The sequence below is a fragment of the Panicum virgatum genome, chromosome 2N, assembly GCF_016808335.1.
Source record: "Panicum virgatum strain AP13 chromosome 2N, P.virgatum_v5, whole genome shotgun sequence".
Lineage (NCBI taxonomy): Eukaryota > Viridiplantae > Streptophyta > Magnoliopsida > Poales > Poaceae > Panicum > Panicum virgatum.
The window spans coordinates 37,460,104-37,482,133 of NC_053146.1; the positions used below are offsets into that span (position 1 = coordinate 37,460,104).

General features: G+C 43.4%; 1 pseudogene; it reads left to right on the forward strand.

The window, feature by feature from the left end:
- Positions 1–1,926: 1,926 nt before the first annotated feature.
- Positions 1,927–14,542, forward strand: LOC120662567 (annotated as a pseudogene).
- The last annotated feature ends 7,488 nt before the right edge of the window (positions 14,543–22,030 follow it).

Here is a 22,030-nt window from a genome sequence, read left to right on the forward strand (position 1 = left end):
TTTAAAGCTTTTAGTACAAACTATATTTTTTACATGTACTTTTTTAATATTAAATTGTTTTGACATTTTGTAGATAAAAGTAGTATACAAAATTGTTTATTGAGGGTATGTGTAAACTCTGAAATGTTAATAAAATAGTGTGTACAGTTCACATGAGATAGAAAAATGACCTTAATAACCTTATCAGCCTTATCTATTTCTCGTTCGATTTGTCCTTGTCTTCCATTACCTTAGGTTATCCGCAGTCGTGGTACTCTATTTCCATCTTCTAAAAGAAATATTCCGTCCTAGTCATCAAAATTCTCTCCTATATATCCAGTTCTCCCGCACCCATCCACACTCTATATCGTCATCTATACCCACTACCACATATTTTATTTAAATATTACAAATACCATCTCCTTTCTTCTCCCCTCATCTTCTTTTTCTTTTAGTATCTTTTACAATAGTTTAATAATATAACTTTTTGAATAAATAATAATAGTTTCTTTCTCTTTTCTCTTTTTTCTCCTTTTTCACTTTCTTTCCTTTTCTTTTACTATTTTCTCCTCACCTCATTTCATCTCCCCGTCGCTCTCCTCTCCTCTCATTTTCTCCTCCCCTGCTTTCTTCTCTTCTCCCTCTTCACCCAGTCCATCCCTGACGATAGCTCTGGGCGGCATGGGTGAGGCATCGAAGGTTGGCGGGCGGAGCTCCTCCCAGGATGCGGCAGCGGAGGACCCCGTCGGCGGCCGGGGCGGGCCGCGCAATAAATAGAGGAGCTCCTCTACCCCGCTACAGATAGAGAAATCAGGAAATATGCCGCTGCAGCTCATTTTGCTCCAAATCTGCAGTAGCATGGATTTGTCCTTGTCTTCCAGTACCTTATCCCATTGGCATCACGTTGTCTCATTTCTGATTCTCACTCCAGCAGCGCTAATGGCAGGCTGGTTTGTGGGCGAGGAGGCTTGTGTGCTGAGTGGGTGCTATAAGATGCGGCGAGCGGCCGCAGCATGTGCGGCGAGGAAGTGCGGCAAGCAGGGGCTGGAAGCATGGCCGGGAATCTGGATGCGGCAAGCAGGTGTGAGGACTGAGGAGCTTCTTCGTGGCGACCTATGGCATTTGTTTGGTCCAGCTAACATTCTTTCCTGTAACATTTTCAAGATTTTTGATTTTTTGAACCACCAGCAATCTTGTTCATGTCCCGATAGATAGCGGCCAGGCAGCAAATTTATGTTTGCAGCTGTGCTATTTTGCTTCCTGGGCTGGATCAATTCGCTCCTGCAGGCTGGTGTCCATACTAGCTTTTTGGTTGGCCCTTGCTCTCCCACAAGACGCACGGTTGCTTTACCAAAGGTTTTGGAGGGCAACTGACTGTATCAAATTGTCCTGGAAAACATTGGCACTGGAGCATGATTAGGCTGAGAAAGAAGAGGACAAGGCATCGCGGGCTATATAGTAGCGGCGGTACGACTGTATCCACCAGATCTTTCACAACTAGAAAAAGGGTCATTCGTCCCTGGCGTTTGTACCGGCTATGTTTTCAGCCGGTACTAACATATGATTTTAGTATCGATCGTATAAAATAGTATCTCAGTGAGCATTTAGTAACGGGTAAGAGTATGAAACACATGTCCTCCAACTCCCGGAAGGCAATTTAGTACCGGTTGATGGCTCCAACTGGTACTAAATTGCATAGAAGAAATTTAGTACCGTCTAGTAGTTTGAGTCGGGTACATAGGTTCTCAAATTAGTACCGGACCAAAAAACAATCTGGTACAAACATCAACCGCCACCGACAGTCCACCCACTTTTTATCTCCTCTGATCCTCTCCCCACCAGCCTTATCCATCCAACGCCCATCTCCTCTCCCTCTCAGCTCCTTCCTCCCACCCTCCTCTCTTCCCTCTCCACTTTCGGCCTCGATCCGGCCATGGAAGGCGCGGGATGCCGGCGAGCGCAGGCCGCCAGGGCACAGGGGCGGCACGAGGGGCGGCTACCGGCGCAGAGGGGGCGCAGAGGCCTTCCCCGGCCGGCGGCGGCGCGCGGGTGGCGCGGAGGCTGCCGGCCACCAAGGCCGCGGCACTGCCGGCCACCGCCGGCGCGGAGGACAACCATGGGAGCGAGGCTGCCGGTGCGTGGGGACCTTCTCCCCCAGCCACCGCCGGCGCATGGGTGGCACAGAGGCCACCGCCGGCCACCAAGGGACCTTGGCTGCCAACGCGCGGGGGCCTTCCCCGGCCTCCAGGGAGCAGAGGGCGGCGCAAGGGGGCTTCACCGGCCTCCAGGTGGCGCGAGGGGGGCTTCCCCGGCCTCCAGGCGGCGCAAGGGGGCTTCCCTGGCCTCCAGGGAGCAGATCAAGGGCGGCGCGAGGGGGGCATGCAAGGGGCTCCATGTGATGTGATTATGTGATTGTGAATTTTTTGATTGTTTTGAAACTCTAACTTGTTCGTGAAATCTGTGATTGTGATTCATGTATTCTAGTGAAATTCATAACTACTTCATGTGAAATCTGTAACAAGTTCATGTGATTGTGAATTTTTTGTGATTTATGTGATTGTGAATGCGATGTGATTGTGAGTGTAGTGGCGGCCGGCGCCGTGTCGAAAAGAAAAGGAAAAGAAAGTGAAAAGAAAAGAAAAAGAAAGTGAGAAAAAAGGAAAAGAAAAAAGCTAGACATGATGAGTGATTTAGTACCGGTCGGTAACACCGACCGGTATTAAATACTCATTTAGTACCGGTCGCTCCGACCGGTACTAAAAGTGCCCGCATTTAGTACTGACGGGCCAGTATCGGGCGGAAGACCGGTACTAATTGGGGGTTCCCGCCCGGTATTAGTGTGGAATTTTCTAGATGTGTTTGCTCCGATGACCCAGTTGTTGCCGACATTGTCAAGGAGAAAAAGCTTGGGCTTTGCAAGTCGATCTATACTTTATAGAGATAAAAAGAGTCGACAATGTTAGAACTTTGTTTTGTTAGGAACATAACGATTTAAAAAGCAATAGTCTATAAAAAACAATTGAGTTATAATTAGTAGAGGAGTCCTATTAATGTCCTATATCTTTTCATGTTACATTTGATGTTGAGGTAGATTGTGATAGTATGGTTTCTAGAGCCATATTTAGATGTAGTTGACTATGCTAGGACCATGGATAAGAAAGACTATATAACTTCAATTACGTTTACCCAATAGATTTTCAAAACATGATGACACAATCTTACGTTACTAATTGGGCGCATAGCCTTAATCCTCACAAGACTCGCTAGAAACAAATATAAATTATTGAAATTCTCACAAAAATAGAAACAATCAGCTGTCAATTTGGTATACTGTAATCAGCGTTGACAATAATAAGTACTGGACCTAATTTGTACCTAAATTACCTACTTTTACCATTGTAAAACTAAAATAAAGTAACCCTTAAATTTGTGTCTAACTTACCAATATATATTATTGTGAAATATAACTAAAACATCCTAGATTTATCTAAATTACCCACCTCTATAATTACCCCTGAAATCTGCATCCAATTAGTTTACTAACATGCACCATTATTGAAATTAATCTATAATAAGCTCTTAAATCTATATCTAAATTGCCACATGTGCCATTATAATAAATATCAGAAAGTGTCATATATGTGAGTCTGAATTACGTACTCCGGGTACTATTAATAATTATAAAAAAAGCTAACTCAAAGTATACATAAATGTTGTATGTCACCATACATATCAAATATGCATGCATTCGTGAGAGATAATATATATTTTATAGTTTAGCTATCATGGAAAAATGCTTAATGAGCTACAAACACTAACAATACATCCATCCACAAAAGTGGTTTCACTATTAAAGGCAATGGTAAACCCTTTTTAGGATCCAAAACTTTACCAAACAGATTATGGGTGTGCAATTTAGGGAGCATGAAAACAACTATAAAAAAACAATTGGAATAACCACGGAGAATCACAGCTTAATATCAGTAGCTTGCAGGGAACAATTATTATCAAAAGAAAGGAGAGAAAAAAAGTTAACATGAGTCAGGTTCTAAGAGGGTAATAATAACCAGAGGAGAAGATTGTACCTTGCGAGTTACAATAGTGAATTTGTGAACCCGTACACGACATGTGATGGGAAAAATAGATGTAAGAAAATTTGGGTACATGTATGCATGGAGCTTTAGGAATTGGCTATTGGTGAACATAGAAAAGAAAGAAGATTATTTACTTCTAGGGGTATACATTGAATACTCATCTCACTGCTACAAAAATGATTTGTAGGAACACCTCAATTTTTTCAGGAACGGACTAAAATTTCACTCGTTGCTACAAATGATAATCAAGTTTGGAACTTGGTCGATCAAATTGACAGTGTGAGACCTGTCGACTGTAAGTGGATTTTTAAGAAAAAATTAGACATGGATGGAAATGTTCACATCTATAAGGCACGATTGGTGGCGAAAGGTTTCCGACAAATTCAAGGTGTTGACTATGAGGAAACATTTTCGCCCGTCGCAATGCTAAAGTCTGTTCGGATTCTCCTAGCAATTGCCGCATATTATGACTATGAGATATGGCAAATGGATGTCAAAACCGCTTTCCTTAATGGACATCTAAGTGAGGATGTGTATATGACACAGCCTGAAGGTTTTGTCGATCCTAAAAATGCTGGGAAAATATGTAAGCTTCAGAGGTCCATCTATGGATTGAAGCAAGCATCTCGGAGTTGGAATATTCATTTTGATGAAGTAGTCAAACGGTTTGGTTTCATCAAGAATGAAGATGAGCCCTGTGTTTAAAAAAGGCTAGTGGGAGCGCACTTGTGTTTCTGGTCCTATATGTGGATGACATATTATTGATCGGAAATGATATTCCAATACTTGAAGCCGTTAAAACCTCATTGAAAAAGAGTTTTTCGATGAAGGATTTAGGAGAGGCGGCTTACATTCTGGGTATTAGGATCTATAGAGATAGATCAAAAAGGCTAATTGGATTAAGCCAAGACACGTACATTGACAAGATATTGAATCGGTTCAATATGCAAGATTCCAAGAACTGTTTCTTGCCAATGTCACATGGCATTACTCTAAGCAAGAGTCAGTGTGCTACGACACCTGATGTGCAAAAGAGGATGAGTACGATTCCTTATGCTTCAGCCATAGGGTCGATCATGTATGCTATGCTTTGCACGCGCCCAGATGTTTCCTTTCCTCTAAGTGTTACGAGCAGGTATCAGTCAGATTTCGGTGAAGCTCACTGGACAATTGTAAAGAGTATCCTTAAGTACTTGAGAAGAACTAAGTATATGTTCCTAATATTTGGAGGCGAAGATGAGCTCCTTGTAAAGGGTTACACCGATGCTAGTTTTCAAACAGACAAAGATGACTCCAAATCGCAATCCGATTTTGTTTTCTGCCTCAATGGTGGGGCAGTGAGCTGGAAGAGTTCCAAGCAAGATACGGTGGCTGATTCGACGACAGAGGCCGAGTATATTGCAGCTTCCGAAGCTGCAAAACAAGCTGTTTGGATCAGAAAGTTTGTTTCTGACTTGGGTGTTGTTCCTAGTGCGTCCAGTCTAGTGGACCTCTATTGTGATAATAGTGGTGCCGTTGCACTAGCAAAGGAGCCTAGAACAACTAAGAAGTCCAGACATATACTGCGGAAGTATCACCTCATCCGTAACTTTGTTGAGAGAGGTGATGTGAAGGTTTGCAAGGTGCACACGGATTCAAACGTTGCTGATCCGTTGACGAAGCCTCTCCCACAACCAAAGCATGAGGCGCACATGAGATCTATGGGTATTAGATACTTACATCAGTGATTCTAGTGTGCGTGGGAGATTTTTGTGTCATGAGTATGTTTATGTAATGATAAATAATTGTTATTTGTTCCATGGATGATTATTTTACATTGATTATCAAGTATGTGACTTGTTCGTGAAACTCTTTGTTGACAATGATATGATTCTAAATTATCCCTAGTTTATGTCGTTGTGTGGGACAACAACGACGTTGAGACTAGCACATGCATTAATTGATGATCATGTTTCACGGATCATGGATATGGAGATATCGGATTAATGATGTGGACACATGTTGGTGAACATGGTGTTGGATTGACCCACTCCAAGACAATGTTGGGATTGTTATTTTGTATGTGCCATCAGTTGTTCTTGAGTGTTATACCTACTGTATCCTTAGACCTGAGATCGCCATTGTTTCTCACTGTGTGTAGTGGTGCATCTTGGGGCTACTAAACGCTACTCCGTGACTGGGTAGTTACAAAAGTAGCTTACAGGTGTGTCATGAAACATGGAATGGGATGTGAGCGGATCAAGATGGAATTTGCCCCTCCTAGATAACGGGAGAGATATCTCTGGGCCCCTCGAGATAGTTGGATTTGAAAGTGCATGGCCATGCCAAAGTGATTAAAGAGTTAATGATGATGACTAAAGGTTAGTTATGAATAGAATCCACTATTAGATCGAGAGAATGGTCGAGCTATCACAAAGGTGGCACGCATCCCGCTTTGAGCTTGACTGATATCGTGTGGCAAAGGGATCGGTGTATGAGTATATCTAAGGTTCGGCCGATATGATCTTTATGTGTATTTCTGAGTCACTATGCCCTGCTAGGTGCCGCTATTGACTTGTGATTCGGAAATGATTTCCGATCACGACCACCTACACATGAACCTAACGGGTCACACACTTAAGGGGTTTGGAATGTTGGAAAGCTTGCATGTATGATTGTTTCTAGTGCAAGTGGGAGATTGTTGGTGATATGCCCAAGAGCCCATCATCACAATACGGTTTAAAGGCCCAAAAGGATATTGATCCAAGAGGGATTAGAGTTACTAATAGGCCTATGAGATAGAAGCACATTAGTACGCCCTATATATACGAGGGAGGGGCTAGGGGGGCGAAACCCTGTGAGCCGCGCCACCTCCTAGCTGCCGCCCCTCCCTCTCTCTCTCGGCCGCCGCCCTTGCCGTGCGTGCGGTGCTAGCACACCGACGCCCGGCGTTTCATCCCCGTACGTGTGGACTCCGTGGAGGCGCTGCTGCGACTGCTGCGCTGATCGGCTACTGGGATCAAGTACGAGGAGCTCGGTTCGTGGGACGTGATCGACTACTTCCTCTACGTCGACGCGCGACTTCTTCCGCTGCGCTGCGCGTCTAGTGGTAACGATCTATGATCTTCTACTCGCAAGTATCTTAGGTATATGCGGTAGTGATGCTAGCGTAGCCTACCCCGTTTCCCAACAACCTCTTGTCCGTGCGATGTTTTTGTGAAATAATAGCAGTCGACGTATCTCCTTTTTCTGTGCCTCGACTGCTTGATCCAATTCGAACCCCGAGCTCTGCAACTTTCTGCGAGTATTTGTGCAGCATTTAGTTCGCAGTTCATGATCGCGTTTCTCCAATTTTGTTCTACAAATTCTCCTCAAATTTGCTAATCTGCAGCGCAAATCCCCTTTCTCTTATGGAGTGATGGATCCCCGTGACGTGGGCATCACCGCATCACCCGCGGCAGCGCCGTCTCCCTCAACGACCTGGTGTTGGTCTCCTCCCGCTCTACGGGTTCCACAGGCGGCGGGCGCAGCAGCTCCAACGATCAGGTAATTGCTTCCTTGGCATTGATGATCTCTCATTAACGTTTTGGGCCACACTGACCTTGGCTGTTTGGGAATTGGTGTGGTTACATGTTCTAGATGGTTATGTTTTATTAGTTTGAATCTATGCTGCGTGTTTGACATGACTTTGTAAATGAAGTCAAATTCTGTGCATCAGTAACCACAATATTCTGCATAGTGAACTCGTAATTTATTAGATTTGTGAAATTTATTTCGTATCTGGATTTCTTACAGATATTTTTTGGATATAATGTTTGAATTATTCTTGAAGTTTTTACTCTGTACTGTAACATTGTATAGGAACGAATGGTACATCAATATATCTCTCCTCTGAAATAGCATCAATTGGTTGATCGAAACTGGTACAAGAAACCAATTCACTTTTTATAAGCTTACTTCTATGCATCAATGATTTTAACTTCTTTTCTGATACAGTTAAGTACTTCTAAGTCACACATTAGAAAAGGGAACCTGGAAAGTGGAAACTGAATAGCCCAAAGTCATGTAACACTTATCAGTCAGTGTCTTTATAAATGCTAAACAAGGCAAATAGCATGGATATATGTGAAGTAAACTGACTCTCATTCAGACATGGACTGGGTTTTTTCAGAACACTGAGAAATAGAGTGCAGGATGTAGTGATGTACTGTGCTAATGTCTAGCTTGAATAGATACTATGCTATGTCTAATAGTTAACTCAGCTGACGACAATCCTATCCCGTTGAATTCAGTTGAACGTGTTTCTCAAATTGTGCAAAGCTTGTTTATTATGATGGTTTGTGTTTACTTAAAAAATGCTTATTACGGTTCTTTGAGTGATTAACCTGATTTCACTAGGTTTGGTGTTAATCCCGAATTGTTCCAACTTTAGAAATTAACAACTAGGTGCTGTCCAATGAATAAACACCTGAATCAACTGAGGTATAATAAGCAACAAACAGGTCTGTGCCATGTCTCATCAGTAGCAATGCATTGCCTAATGGTAAACTCTTTTTAGTTTTTACAGTTCAGTGTATGTTTAGGCTATATGTCAGGTACTGTATTTGCTTGGATAACAAAATGGTAAGATAGATAAGAAGTAGAGATCATTTTGTTTTTCCGAAAGGTTGTTGGGAACTCCATTGTTTGACGAAATATAGTTTCCTTTTTTATTCGTGTCTGCGTTTCTTATAGAGGTTAGTAAATCAGCAATAGTGTCCTTGCCCCTAAAACTCTAATTCTAGGTTCCTCATAATTTTTCTATAATCAACATGTTTTCCTTTTTCTTTTAATTTTAGATTTTAAAGCATATACGTGAGACACAATCTACTAATTTTTCTTTGATCTATATCTCGTCTACTAGTGTTTATAATACTTCAGGAGCTAATGAAACTATTTTCGTAAAATTCAATTCTCTCAATTCTTCGGCAATCGCGCCAAAAACTCGAGTTCCTTTTGGATTTCCTTTTTGATCAATGATAACTGCTGCATTGTCATCATAGCGTATTATTATTGGTTGGTAGGGTGGATCTGACTACCTGGCAAGGGATTTTCCAAGGTTTGCCCCAAAGCTTGCATGTTATTTTACCTTCATTTTATTGGTTTGGTAGTTGCATTGTTATTAAATGTCTAGGCCTTTATAGGTAGTGTAATATTTTCCCATTGTGCACGTCATTCGTTGTAATTTGTTCTCTGTTATATGTATGCAGGTGAATTTACTATTTTTCTTATGTGAGATACAACTGTCCTCATTTCTGCTTATTTAAAAGATGAGCTGCTGTTTCTGTATTATACCTTAGCTGTAGTGTCTTGAGCTTTGGAGTTTTTGTCTGCTGGACAATGTAGAACCAGTGCCGTGCTTTATATGAACATGCTTCTGTTTGCTGTTAATATGGTCCCTTCCATTTTCTAAACTAAAACGTATTCTTCTCTTTTTTGTGTTCCTTCTCAGAGTGTTTGCCAACTAATATAAAGGAACTTGCTGAACGTGTGCCATCACACTTTCTAGTTGAATCAGCTAATCTTAAATTTAGTAGATTGTGGAACATCAGTGGCACCTGCAAAATGTTTTCGTATCTTCCGCCGTATCGGGCCGTATCGGATACGGGTACGGCACCCATTTTGAAGTATCGGTGATTCATAGCTTTCTGCACTATCATGGTAGATGGACACTACATCATTTGCTGGATTAATAGATTTAGTAAGTATATGCTTTTTTAGGCAATATTTATCTATATACTTACATTCCTTTTACTTGACTCAGGCTGTTAACAATGTGAACTCTATCATTGGACCTGCTCTTGTTGGCAAGGTTTGTGCCCTGTTGTCCTCTTATCCCATGGTTCAGTTATAATTTGAGGTTAAGTATATTATTAATTACCTGTACTGTTGTTCTGCAGAACCCTACAACAAAGACTGAGATTGACAACTTTATGGTTCAGCAGCTTGATGGCACTAAGAATGAGTGGGGATGGTGCGAGCAAAAGGTATACATGAGTGATTGATATCATTTATAAGAAAGCATTCTTACATTTGATTTGCAAAATTGGTGCCAAATATATTTAATTTTTGCTTTACTGTCTGATGTATTCAGCTTGGTGCTAATGCCATCTTGGCTGTGTCACTAGCTGTTTGCAAAGCTGGAGCTAGCATCAAGGAAATTCCTCTTTACAAGGTCTGTAAGTTATTAATGCTAACTATAATCTATTTTCCTATTAAATATTAATGTTCTCATGAATTTGAGTGTTTTGTTTGCAGCACATTGCTGATCTTGCTGGCAACAAGCAATTAGTTTTGCATGTTCCTGCATTTCGTGTCATCAATGGTGGTTTCCATTCTGGAAACAAGCTTGCTATGCAGGCAAATCTATCAACTTAGTGTTGACACCTTATCTTGTTTTATTCACATGCAATGCTAATTATGTGCTATACATATACAGGATTTCATGATCTTGCCTACCGGAGCTGCCTCATTCAAGGAGGGTATGAAGATGGGTGTTGAAATCGACCACATCCTGAAGGCAATTCTCATCTTTTTCATGTTGTCATTTGGTTGTCTTGTTTGTAGACTGTCAGTTATATCAAAGTTATACATATTTTGTTATTTCTGCAGTCTGTTATCGAGAAGAAGTATGAGCAGGATGCCACCAATGTTGGTGATGACGGTGTTTCTGCTCCGAACATTCATGTTAGCCCATGATCTTAACGTGCGGGAGCATCCTTTTCTCTCCAGATGTCTCGGAGATATGAAGGCATCAGAGCACTTTTGTATTTCTTTAGGTTCATCATGGGAAACTAGTATTAATGTTGTAGTTGATTTAATATTTTCCCTCTTTCTTGATTTCTAGGAAAAGAAGGAAGGACTTGAGCTCCTAAGGACCGCAATTGAGAAGGCTGGATACATTGGAAAGGTTTGTCTTCTTGATATTATTACTCCATCTGTTTCACTATATTTGCACATAGCACACCATGCACACTAACTAAAGAAAATATGGGTTCGAAGAACAAAATGATGTGAAATGATCCGCCATACCTCTATTAAATAACATAAGGAAACCATTTCTCTTCTTTTGGAGAATTTAATTAGGAGTCAGAAGTGGAAATATTGCAATAACTACACTCTTCTATGGACAAAATTTTGGAAGCTCTCGAGGCCGTCAGAAACATAGCAAAACAGAGGGAGCATTGTGTTTCGAAATGTAAATTTTGGTTTGTTGATCCTTGTTACTATCTGAATGCTAGGTTGTCGTTGGGATCAATGTTGCTGCTTCTGAATTCGACAATGACAAGGACCTCAACTTCAAGGAGGAGGTTGTCTCACTGTTCCTTTCATCCATTATCTTATTATTTGACCAACAAACGGAGCCTCCACATTCGCTCTCAAGGGCTCGAAATTCCCACGTTAATCGGAGAAAAAATAAAAATAAAAATTACCCACCATTGCGATTATGAAAAAATTAGCCTAAAATACCCATATATATGTTTATAAATTACCCACCAGTGCTATTAAAATATATTTCTATTTATAAATATAAATCCATCCATTGTTTTGCATATCAAGCTACATATCGTGCATACCTATAGGATACTAGTTACACAAACAATTAACATGTTTTACCACACGTATATCTTATTATATACCAAAATCTCAAATGCACCTTCACGATTATATTATTATTAGTCAAAATAAATAAGATAATTCTAGGCTTTGCACTATATAAGATTACCACCCTCCAAAGGTTTGTTGTTGATATTGCTACAAGATACTACCGCACCTCATAATTAACGCCACAAGCTCAAAAAAATTAACACCACAAGCAGTTCAAGAACCAGGACAATATCGATCAGGTCATGATTGGTATAGTAAGTTCATCAGGATTTAACATGAACATAGGTTGCTGAAAATTCTGAACAGAATCTTGTGCTCTGCACTATGGAGATTTGTTGGCTTCCAAAAAACAAGAAACTTGGATCGATTGTTCCCCAACAGAAACTAGGCCATGGAGGCATGGCGTCATGCAACAGATGACAGAATTAAAATAGTAACAACAGACGACCAACAAGATCATAAAGTAGGGAAGCTAGCAAAAGAACAACTGATTCAGTTAAACTGAGTAGTGGGCAGCATTACTACAAGGGCTGGCAGATAAGAAATATGTTACTACTACTACAACGAATGGTAGTAGATAACATCGAGGAGATAGGTAGTCGTGACAGAATTAGGACTGTGCGCGTACCATGCGGCCACATCACTGACAAAGAAAGATGTAGGCAAAAGGAGACACCATTGCACTAGCAGCGGAGAAGCACTCTTGATTACTGAAGCAAGTAGCATGTGATGAGAAAGATTTAAGTTTATGAATAATAATTAGATAAATAAAATGCAAGATATATATAGAATATCAGTACTAGCCGCGCAAATGCGCGGGTCACCTCACTAGTTTTGTATAGTTTATGAACTTGGTTCGGTTCCAGTTTGTAATTATATTTTCTGTTTCTCTAGAACAATGATAAAAAGGACAGGCCTGGCGCAGTGGTTAAAGTCACCCCACTGAGCCAAAAGGTCCTGGGTTCGAGTCAGCCTCTCTGCATGCTGGGGAAAGGCTTGCCTTAGTTATTCCTTCCCCAGACCCCACTCACGTGGGAGCTACCAGCACTGGGTCTGTCCTTTTTTTTCTAGAACAATGATGGTTCACAGAAGATATCTGGACAAAGCTTGAAAAACATGTACAAGTCATTTTTGAGCGAGTACCCCATTGTCTCGATTGAAGAACCATTTGACCAGGATGACTGGGGTTCACTACACCAAGATGACTGAAGAAATTGGAGAGCAAGTACAGATTGTTGGTAATGACCTTTTCACCAACCCAACTATAAGTATCTTGTTTTTTATTCGTCTTGATTATGGTCAACCGTTAATTTTGTTAGGCAGTTTATATTTATTAACAAATCCATATGTTTTCACAGCATAACCTGAGTATTCGCTTCTGCTACCTGAATAGAGAATACATTCTTTTTGCTACCAAAAAAGATGACACGTGATTGCTCATGTGTTCTTTACTCATTTCATAACTGACGCCATTTTTCTGTTGATATTTGATGCTTTTCATCATATTTTCACATTTGTCGTGCTTGCTTTGCTGCCTGCTGCAGGAGGGATCCCTGAGGAGCCGCCGCCAATAGTCTGTACTCCAGGGCGCTGGTCAAAACCGAACCCCAAGGTCCCTTTATACATAACACATGAATGCAATGAAGAGCCCACCATTGAGTTCTATGAAGGAGCACAGATATTTGTAAGAGAAGCACAATATACTTACCCTACTTCTTTTCATATACTTTATAGTCTAACATTCTTAACTTATTCTATTTTTCCTTCAGAACTACGTTACATGGAATCTCAATTGCCCTCTAACGGAAGTGCATGATGGCCAATAATATGCAGCTGGATACAAAATACTTTGAAACTTTGTCAGAGGACATGTATTGGACATAAGCTCCGTTTTTGGGACTGATATGATGATTTTCACATTAGCGTAAGAGGGAACATTTTACTTTAGCGTAAAAGATGGAAAGGATTGGGTTACCCTGGTTATAGATGGTAGAGAGGGGTGGAACTATGGGTTCCAGAATCAGTATGGCACCTTTGAATATGAAAATCCAGGTCTTTCATACCTACAAGGTGAGGAATGGCCGCACCCTTGCTGATTTTTTGTAAGAGTTGGGTGGCTTCCGTGAGTGTTTTCTCCATGAGATCTCCTCCTGCACACATTTGAACAAACTGCATGCACTCGGGGGTTAGGAAAAAAATAAAAGGTATGCAAGAGTACATCACCGGAAAATCCGAGCTTCGGTCCTTGTTCAATCAATCCATTCCAACGGGACCGAGAACTCCCGATTTTGGATCCTGTAGCATGAGTTATAGGCTTTAAACTGCACGGGGAAGGTATTCGGGGCTCTCAGGCCCTGTCTATCGCCCTACATGGATGAGCGCCAGATGAATCTTCCCTATATGGTCCTTCTAGACATGTGGAACATGTTTGGGCAAAAATTCCTCAGTTTCATCGGAGGCTAGTCAGTTGGGCGGGTGCAACAGAGCCACCTGCTCATAATAAATCGATGAGAACGTAGGTGCCCATTTCGATGACTGCTGTGGCAGGAAGGCTAAATAAGTACTTTAATGCACCCCTCCCCGACGAGTTCATAGTACAGGTGATTATGGAGTCCTTGCCAAAAGAGTTTGAGGCATTTCATATTGCCTATAACAACACAGTGGCTAGCAATTGGACTCTTGATCAGCTGATGGCACAGTGTGTCCAGGAGGAAGAAAGGCAGAAAGGCAGAGGTGAATCTGTCAACTTGACCCAGCAGAAGCTGAAGAAGAAGAATGCCAATTCAAAACAGGCATTCAAGAAGCCAGGTCAAGGCGGACAAGGTTCACAGGGAGCTCAATAGGGACAGTCCTCTTCCAGTGCCTCTCCTCCTAAGCGTCATGGCAAAGGACCAGCTTAAGTACCAGCACCACCAGCAGCAGCCTAGTGTGCCTTATGGCACCTGCATGTGGTGCAACAAGGAGGGGCACCACAAGAGGGACTGTGTGGAGTTCCTAAAGCACTTCCTCCAGAAAGGTAAAGATTATGTAACGTACATAGATGAATCTCTGTATTTAGAATTTTCCACTAGTGCTTGGTGGATTGACTATGGTGTAACTGTTCATGTTGCAAATTCTTTACAGGGATTCCATACAACCATATAGATCTCTATAAAAAGAATCTAATAGCAACTTAGCCGAAAAAGGGTTTCTTTTGACAAGTTATCTGTATGAATTAAAGCTCTTCTTGGTTGTCCACCATAATCTTCCATGCTTTTTCTGTAGCAAAGTCTTGATGTGCCATGAATTGTACCTCTATACTAACAGCCAGTGAAGTTATATTAATGTTGTAATATCGTACCAATTGATTCATTTTGCACTAGCATTTTGAGATGATGTTTATTTCTTGTGAATTAATACATACTGCAAGTAAAAATTTAATGTCTAAATATACTCTTAAAGGCTACTACACCATATCATACCGGAGAGGGAGCCTGAGAAACGGCTACCACATCCAAGGAAGGCAGCAGGCGCGCAAATTACCCAATCCTGACACGGGGAGGTAGTGACAATAAATAACAATACCGGGCGCGTTAGTGTCTGGTAATTAGAATGAGTACAATCTAAATCCCTTAACGAGGATCCATTGGAGGGCAAGTCTGGTGCCAGCAGTCGCGGTAATTCCAGCTCCAATAGCATGTTGCAGTTAAAAAGCTCGTAGTTGGACCTTGGGCCGGGTCGGCCGGTCCGCCTTCCGGCGAGCACCGACCTACTCGACCCTTCTGCCGGCGATGCGCTCCTGGCCTTAATTGGCCGGGTCGTGCCTCCGGCGCCGTTACTTTGAAGAAATTAGACATTTTACATTCAGCCCACGCGTATAGACAGCGCTAGGCAAATAAGTCTTACCAGTATCGAGCTGCGCTTCCCAATAGCCCAGATATTGACCTTATGGTCCTCTCCTCCGGTGACAAGAATCCGCGAGGTCTTCCTTCCAATCTTGAGGCAGTTCACATTGGACGAGTGTGCCACAACCTCCTCTACGGCAAATGCAAGTCAAGGCATTCTAATGTCTAGCAACTCAATCACCGAAGCGGCTGGCATTGTCACTTATGCGGATTTTCTGGAGACTCGTCCGCCAACCTTCTTCAAGCAGACGAGCCTTTAGAAGCAAACGACTGGCTTCGAGTGATTGAGTAGAAGCTAGATCTGAATCCCTGCAGCGAGACTCAGAAGCCGATGTTCGCCGCCCAGCAAGCCATAGGGAGTTAATTAACGTAGATGCGCTACATCTGAAACCATAACCTTTCCATAGTGTGACGGAGCAAGAATTATGTCGAATAATCTTACCTGTTACAACAGTTGCTTGGGCACTTGCTCTTATAGCTGCATCGACAAAGAATGACAAGATCAATGTAGGACAAGTTTGTGCATGCAAGTGCAAGCAATAATTGTCATTACAAAATAGAAGGCTCAAATAATACATCAAGTTGGTGAATGCAGATGCCTGAACATAATAGAAGTTCGGTGCAATTTTTTGGAACCACCCAAAACATGGGTTTTAGACCTAAAATAGTGGATTGGGCATGTTCATTGCGACAAAACAAGAAATTGTTTCGGAGGCATAAACTCGTGCATTAAATGCACCCCGATACTGATTTTCACAATGGTCAGGTGGAGCAACGAAATGGCGTGAAACCACCCAAACACATAAGTTTTAGACCTAAATTTTGTGGTGCAAAACCAAACGGACGTTTTAGAGCATCGAAACGGTGTGAAAATACCCAAAATATGAGTTTTGGACACAAAGAAGTGCATTGAAATCTTTCAAGTAGTATGTCTAGAGTCCTACTATTCTGAAACGGTCAATCAAATGCACCCCGATACTAGTCTCCGTAATGGGTCGGGTGCTTCACCGAAATGGCGCAAAACCACTCTCACCGGCGGTGGTGGGTCTGGTGCGTCGGCGGCGAGGTTACTCCAGTGGCGTTGGGCTCCGATTCTCGGGCGTGTGAGCAACACTGAAACGAGAGGAACAAGGTCATGGGGTCAGGTTAGGCAATGCGGGTCTGGGTAGAGCTGTCCACGGCGATCGTGAACTCCCATCGTTTCTCAACTATTTTCATCCTACCATGGTTCGTTTGCACCCGAATGGACATAGTTCCATGTGCGGGTGCCGTGTACAACATTTCCGACCGAAATGAACCGTTTCCATTCCATTGTGGGCCGTTTCCATTTTTTGTCCATGGTTACATACCGAATGGTCGTTCGGTCTATGTTTTCGCCTCCCATGACCTATAGCCCACGTTTTTCGTCTATTTTCACCCTAGCATGGTTCGTTTCCACCCGGATTGACATAGTTCCATGTGCGGATGCCATGTACAACATTTCGGACCGTAATGAACGGTCTAGGTATACAAAATCGTGATATCCAAAATAAATGTTTGTTAAGCAAATGGTTGTTTAAATTGGTTAATGAAGAGGGGTTGTGGCAAGATTTGTTGCGAAACAAGTATCTTAAAAACAAGACATTAAGTCAAGTACAGAAAAAAGCTGGTGACTCTCAGTTTTGGATGGGTTTGATGGCTATAAAGGATCAATTTTTTGGTTTAGGAAAGTTTCACATAAAATATGGAAAGCAAATTATGTTTTGGGAAGATACATGGTTAGGTACTCAACCTTTGAATATCAATACCCTTCGCTGTACAATATTGTTCGTAGAAAACAGGCTACTGTTGCAACGGTCCTAGAATCTACCCCATTAAATGTCTCTTTTAGGAGGGCTTTGGTAGGTGACATACTACTTGAAAGATTTCAATGCACTCCTTTAAGTCCAAAACTCACATTTTGGGTATTTTCACACCAATTCGGTGCTCTACAACGTCCCTTTGGTTTCGCACCACATACTTTACCTCTAAAACTCGTGTTTCGGGTGGTTTCACGCCATTTCATTGCCGCACCTGACCCATTGTGAAAATCAGTATCGGGTGCATCAAATGCACGAGTTTATGCCTCCGAAACCATTTCTTGTATTGTCACAACGAACATGCCCAATCCACTATTTCAGTCTAAAACTCATGTTTTGGGTGGTTCCATGCCATTTCGTAGCCGCACTTGTTTTCCTGAATAAATGGCTACAAGTTTTGGGATGAAATTTGCAGGATAGCTCGTTCTGTTTACCTTCTATTTGATGTAATGTTTTCTGAATTTACTACTGTATGTGTGCTGAGTTGTTTATTTATTAGATGCACCCGAGACCGTTGCGGAAACTAGTATCGGCGTGCATTTGATTGAATGTTATAGAACAATAGGACTCTAGACATACTACTTGAAAGATTTCAATGCACTCCGTTAGGTCTAAAACTCACATTTTGGGTATTTTCACACCATTTCGGCCAATGAATTTTTTAGCTTCGCTAATCATGGGAGAAAAATAGTATCTGTAGAGAATTGGGAAACACCACACATCCAAAGGAGGGGGGTGACCTCTATTATATATTGTCGTATGGCTTAGAGTACAAGTAAACTCAATACAAGGAAATACAACAATATATCTCTAATACCCGCCCGTAGTCGTAGGCGGAGCTAAACGAAGACCAAGACTAGTCCTAAAATTAGTGTACAATTGGACAGGAAGTCCTTTAGTCATGATGTCAGCATACTGATGAGAAGACGGGACATGCAAGACCCGAATCTCTCCCAAAGCCACCTTCTCGCGAACAAAATGAATATCAATCTCTATGTGCTTTGTGCGACGATGATGGACGGGATTAGAAGTCATATATACAGCACTAACGTTGTCGCAATAAACAACGGTAGCCTTGGCGAGGGGAACATGAAGCTCCTGAAGCAACTGTCGGAGCCAACAACACTCAGCAACAACGTGTGCCACTGCCCGGTACTCAGCCTTAGCACTGGAACGAGAAACTGTAGTCTGGCGTTTAGAGGACCAAGACACCAGATTATCTCCAAGATATACATAGTAGCCTGAGGTGGATCGTCGGGAATCAGGACATCCAGCCCAATCAGCATCAGAATATGCGGTGAGTGTGTCGACAGAGCCAACTCCCAAAGAAAGACCAGCGTCCAGAGTGCCCTTGACATAACGCAAAATCCGCTTGACGAGTGCAAGATGTGGTTCCCTCGGATCATGCATAAACAAGCAGACTTGCTGAACAGCATAGGCCAAATCAGGACGAGTCAAAGTGAGATACTGCAGTGCACCAACAATACTCCTGTACTCTGAAGGATTCGCAACCGGAGGACCATCTATAGTAGACAGCTTGGACTTACTATCAACTGGCGTCAAGGTAGAGTGACACTCGCGCATACCGGCGCGCTGTAGCAGATCCGAGGCGTACTGTCGCTGGGACAAGAATAAACCCTCTGAAGTACGAGTGACAGAAATCCCCAGAAAGTGATGTAGACCACCCAGATCAGTCATAGCAAACTCTGCATGAAGGCGACCAATAATGGAGAGAAGCAAATCTGTTGACGAAGCAGTGAGAACAATGTCATCGACATAGAGAAGCAGGTAAGCAGTGCTGGCGCCATCCTTGTAAACAAACAATGAAGTGTCGAAGACTGACGGAACAAATCCCAACTGACGAATATATGTAGCGAATCGCTGGTACCATGCCCGAGGAGCCTGCTTCAACCCATAAAGCGACTTCTGCAGAAGACAAACATAATCTGGATGTGAAGGATCAGCAAAACTAGGAGGCTGCTGGCAGTACACTGTCTCATCTAGATGTCCATGCAGAAAGGCATTCTTCACATCAAGCTGACGAATAGGCCAATGACGAGATACAGCAAGGCTAAGAACAGTACGAATGGTGGCAGGCTTGACCACAGGACTAAAAGTCTCATCATAATCTATGCCATGCTGCTGAGAAAATCCACGGACAACCCATCTAGCTTTATGACGTGCGAGAGAACCATCTGAATGAAATTTATGCTTGAAAATCCACTTGCTAGTAACCACATTAGCTCCAGGAGGCCGAGGAACAAGTTGCCAAGTACCATTATCAACCAGAGCCTGAAACTCATCTGCCATAGCTGCTCGCCAATTAGGATCCGCAAGTGCACTGCGATAATTGGCCGGAACGGGAGAAGCAACAACATGATCAGCAGACAAATTCTTGTAACTAACTGGCTGAATTGTACCAGACTGGAGTCGAGTAATGCGGCGAAGGACCGGCGGTGGAGGAGAACCACTCATCGGACGTCGGGGAGGCTCAAGTGGAGGAAGCTCTCTAGGAGGTGCTTCTGAAGACCGCGCCGGAAGAGGGCCTAGGTAGTGGCCCTGCAGCTGCGGTAGAGGGAGCTCGCGAAGAGGGCGACCAGGCTGCGAAGAGGGCACCGTAGCAACAACTGGTCGGCGGCTGTACACTTGACCGAAGCGTCCAGGAACAGATGTAGTAGTAGGAGCAGCAGCTGGTCGGCGAGTGTAGACTTGACCGAAGCGCCCGCTAGGTACAGCACCACCAGGAGGCGCTCCAGGAGCAGGAACAGCAGCACCAGGTGCTCCAGGCATCCCAGAAGAAGCACCAGCAGGCGCACCAGAAGCAGCACCAGGCGCTCCAGGAGGCGCAGGTGGATCAGCTGCTGTTGCTGGCGCAGGAAGTGGGCTGGAATCCGTCCCCCCCCCCCCCCCCCCCCCCGTAGAAGAAGACGCCGAAGGAACGGACAGGGGCACGAAACCACACCCGCCCGGAGAAGAAGACGCCGAGGGCCCTAGTGGGGGTTGAACACCGCTCCCACCAGGTGCCGAGCACGGTTGCTCAACGTCTATGGAAGACGGAGCAGCCGTAGGAAAGCCACCAGCTGCATGATTAGTAAACAAAGGTGCAATATCCAAATCACGACCGAGTAAGAAATCAAAGGAGCTGGTGGTGGGTGGATGAGTCTCACGAGCGAAAGGAAAGGTGGACTCATCAAACACAACGTGTCTAGATATAATGGTGCGACGCGTTGTAAGATCAAAACAGCGATAACCCTTATGATCAGGTGGATATCCCAAAAAGACACATGCGGTCGAGCGTGGAGCGAGCTTGTGTGAAGAGGTGGCCTGTAGGTTAGGATAACACAAGCAACCAAAGACACGCAAGTGATCATAAGAGGGATAAGCATTATATAGGCGAAAATAGGGAATCGCGTTACTAATGGAGGAGGAGGGGCGCCGGTTAAGCAGATTGGTGGTTGCTGCTATCGCCTCAGCCCAATACTTGGGCGGCATAGAGGCATGGATGAGGAGGGTTCGCACTGAATTGTTAAGAGTTCGAAGGATGCGTTCGGCCTTGCCATTCTGTGGAGAGGTGTAAGGGCATGAGAGGTGAAAGATAACACCATTTGCGCGCAGGGTGGTGTGCATGGCGTGGTTAACAAACTCAGTCCCATTATCGGCTTGAAAACACTTAACGGGAAGGCCGAACTGAGTGCGAGCATAAGCAATAAAATCAACGATATGTTGATGTACATCGGATTTGTGCTTAAGCGGGAACGTCCAACAATAGTGCGAAAAATCATCCAACAAAACCAAGTAGTAGGAACAACCAGAAATACTAGCAAACGGCGAGGTCCAGACATCACAGTGAACTATCTCAAAAGGTGAAGTAGTTTGAGAAGTAGAAGTAGCAAACGGAAGACGCGCGTGCTTGCCAAGCTGACATGCATGACAAAGCGAGCGATCTACTTTATTACATGAAACTAAATTGTTCTGTTTTAAAGTAGCTAAGACTGCTGGACCAGGATGACCAAGGCGACGATGCCACAAGGATGAAGAGGCGGCAAGCATGGCTTTTGCGGCTGCGGGGGCAACTGATGGGATGGTGTAGAGGTCGCCTGTATTATCGCAGCGAAGGATCACTCGTCCCGTCCGGATATCCTTAACAGAAAAACCAGAGGCGTCAAATTCAATGGAACAACGATTATCGCGAGTGAATTGGTGAACAGAAAGTAAGTTGCGAATAATGGATGGAACGATAAGCACGTTGTTCAGAATGAATCTAGACGTATTTGTGGCTAGAACGGAAGAACCTCGGGACGTGACAGGGATATGTGCACCATTGCCTATGGTAATCGAAGAGGAAGCAGCTGGGAGGCGAGAGAGAAGTATACCTTCCGAGGAGTGCATGTGAGTAGAAGCTCCAGTATCCATCACCCATGCATTGCCTTCGAGCGCCATCTGCTAGAGGGCAGCGATCAGGCCAGCCTGATCCCACGAAGGGGACTGAGTTGGCTCCTGAGGGGAGGTGATCGCCGCGTGAGCCTGAGGAGGGGCGCCCAGAATGCCTTGACCGCCGCGCTGGAATTGTGCGCCAATGCTGCTACCATGCGCACCCTGGAAAGCAGCC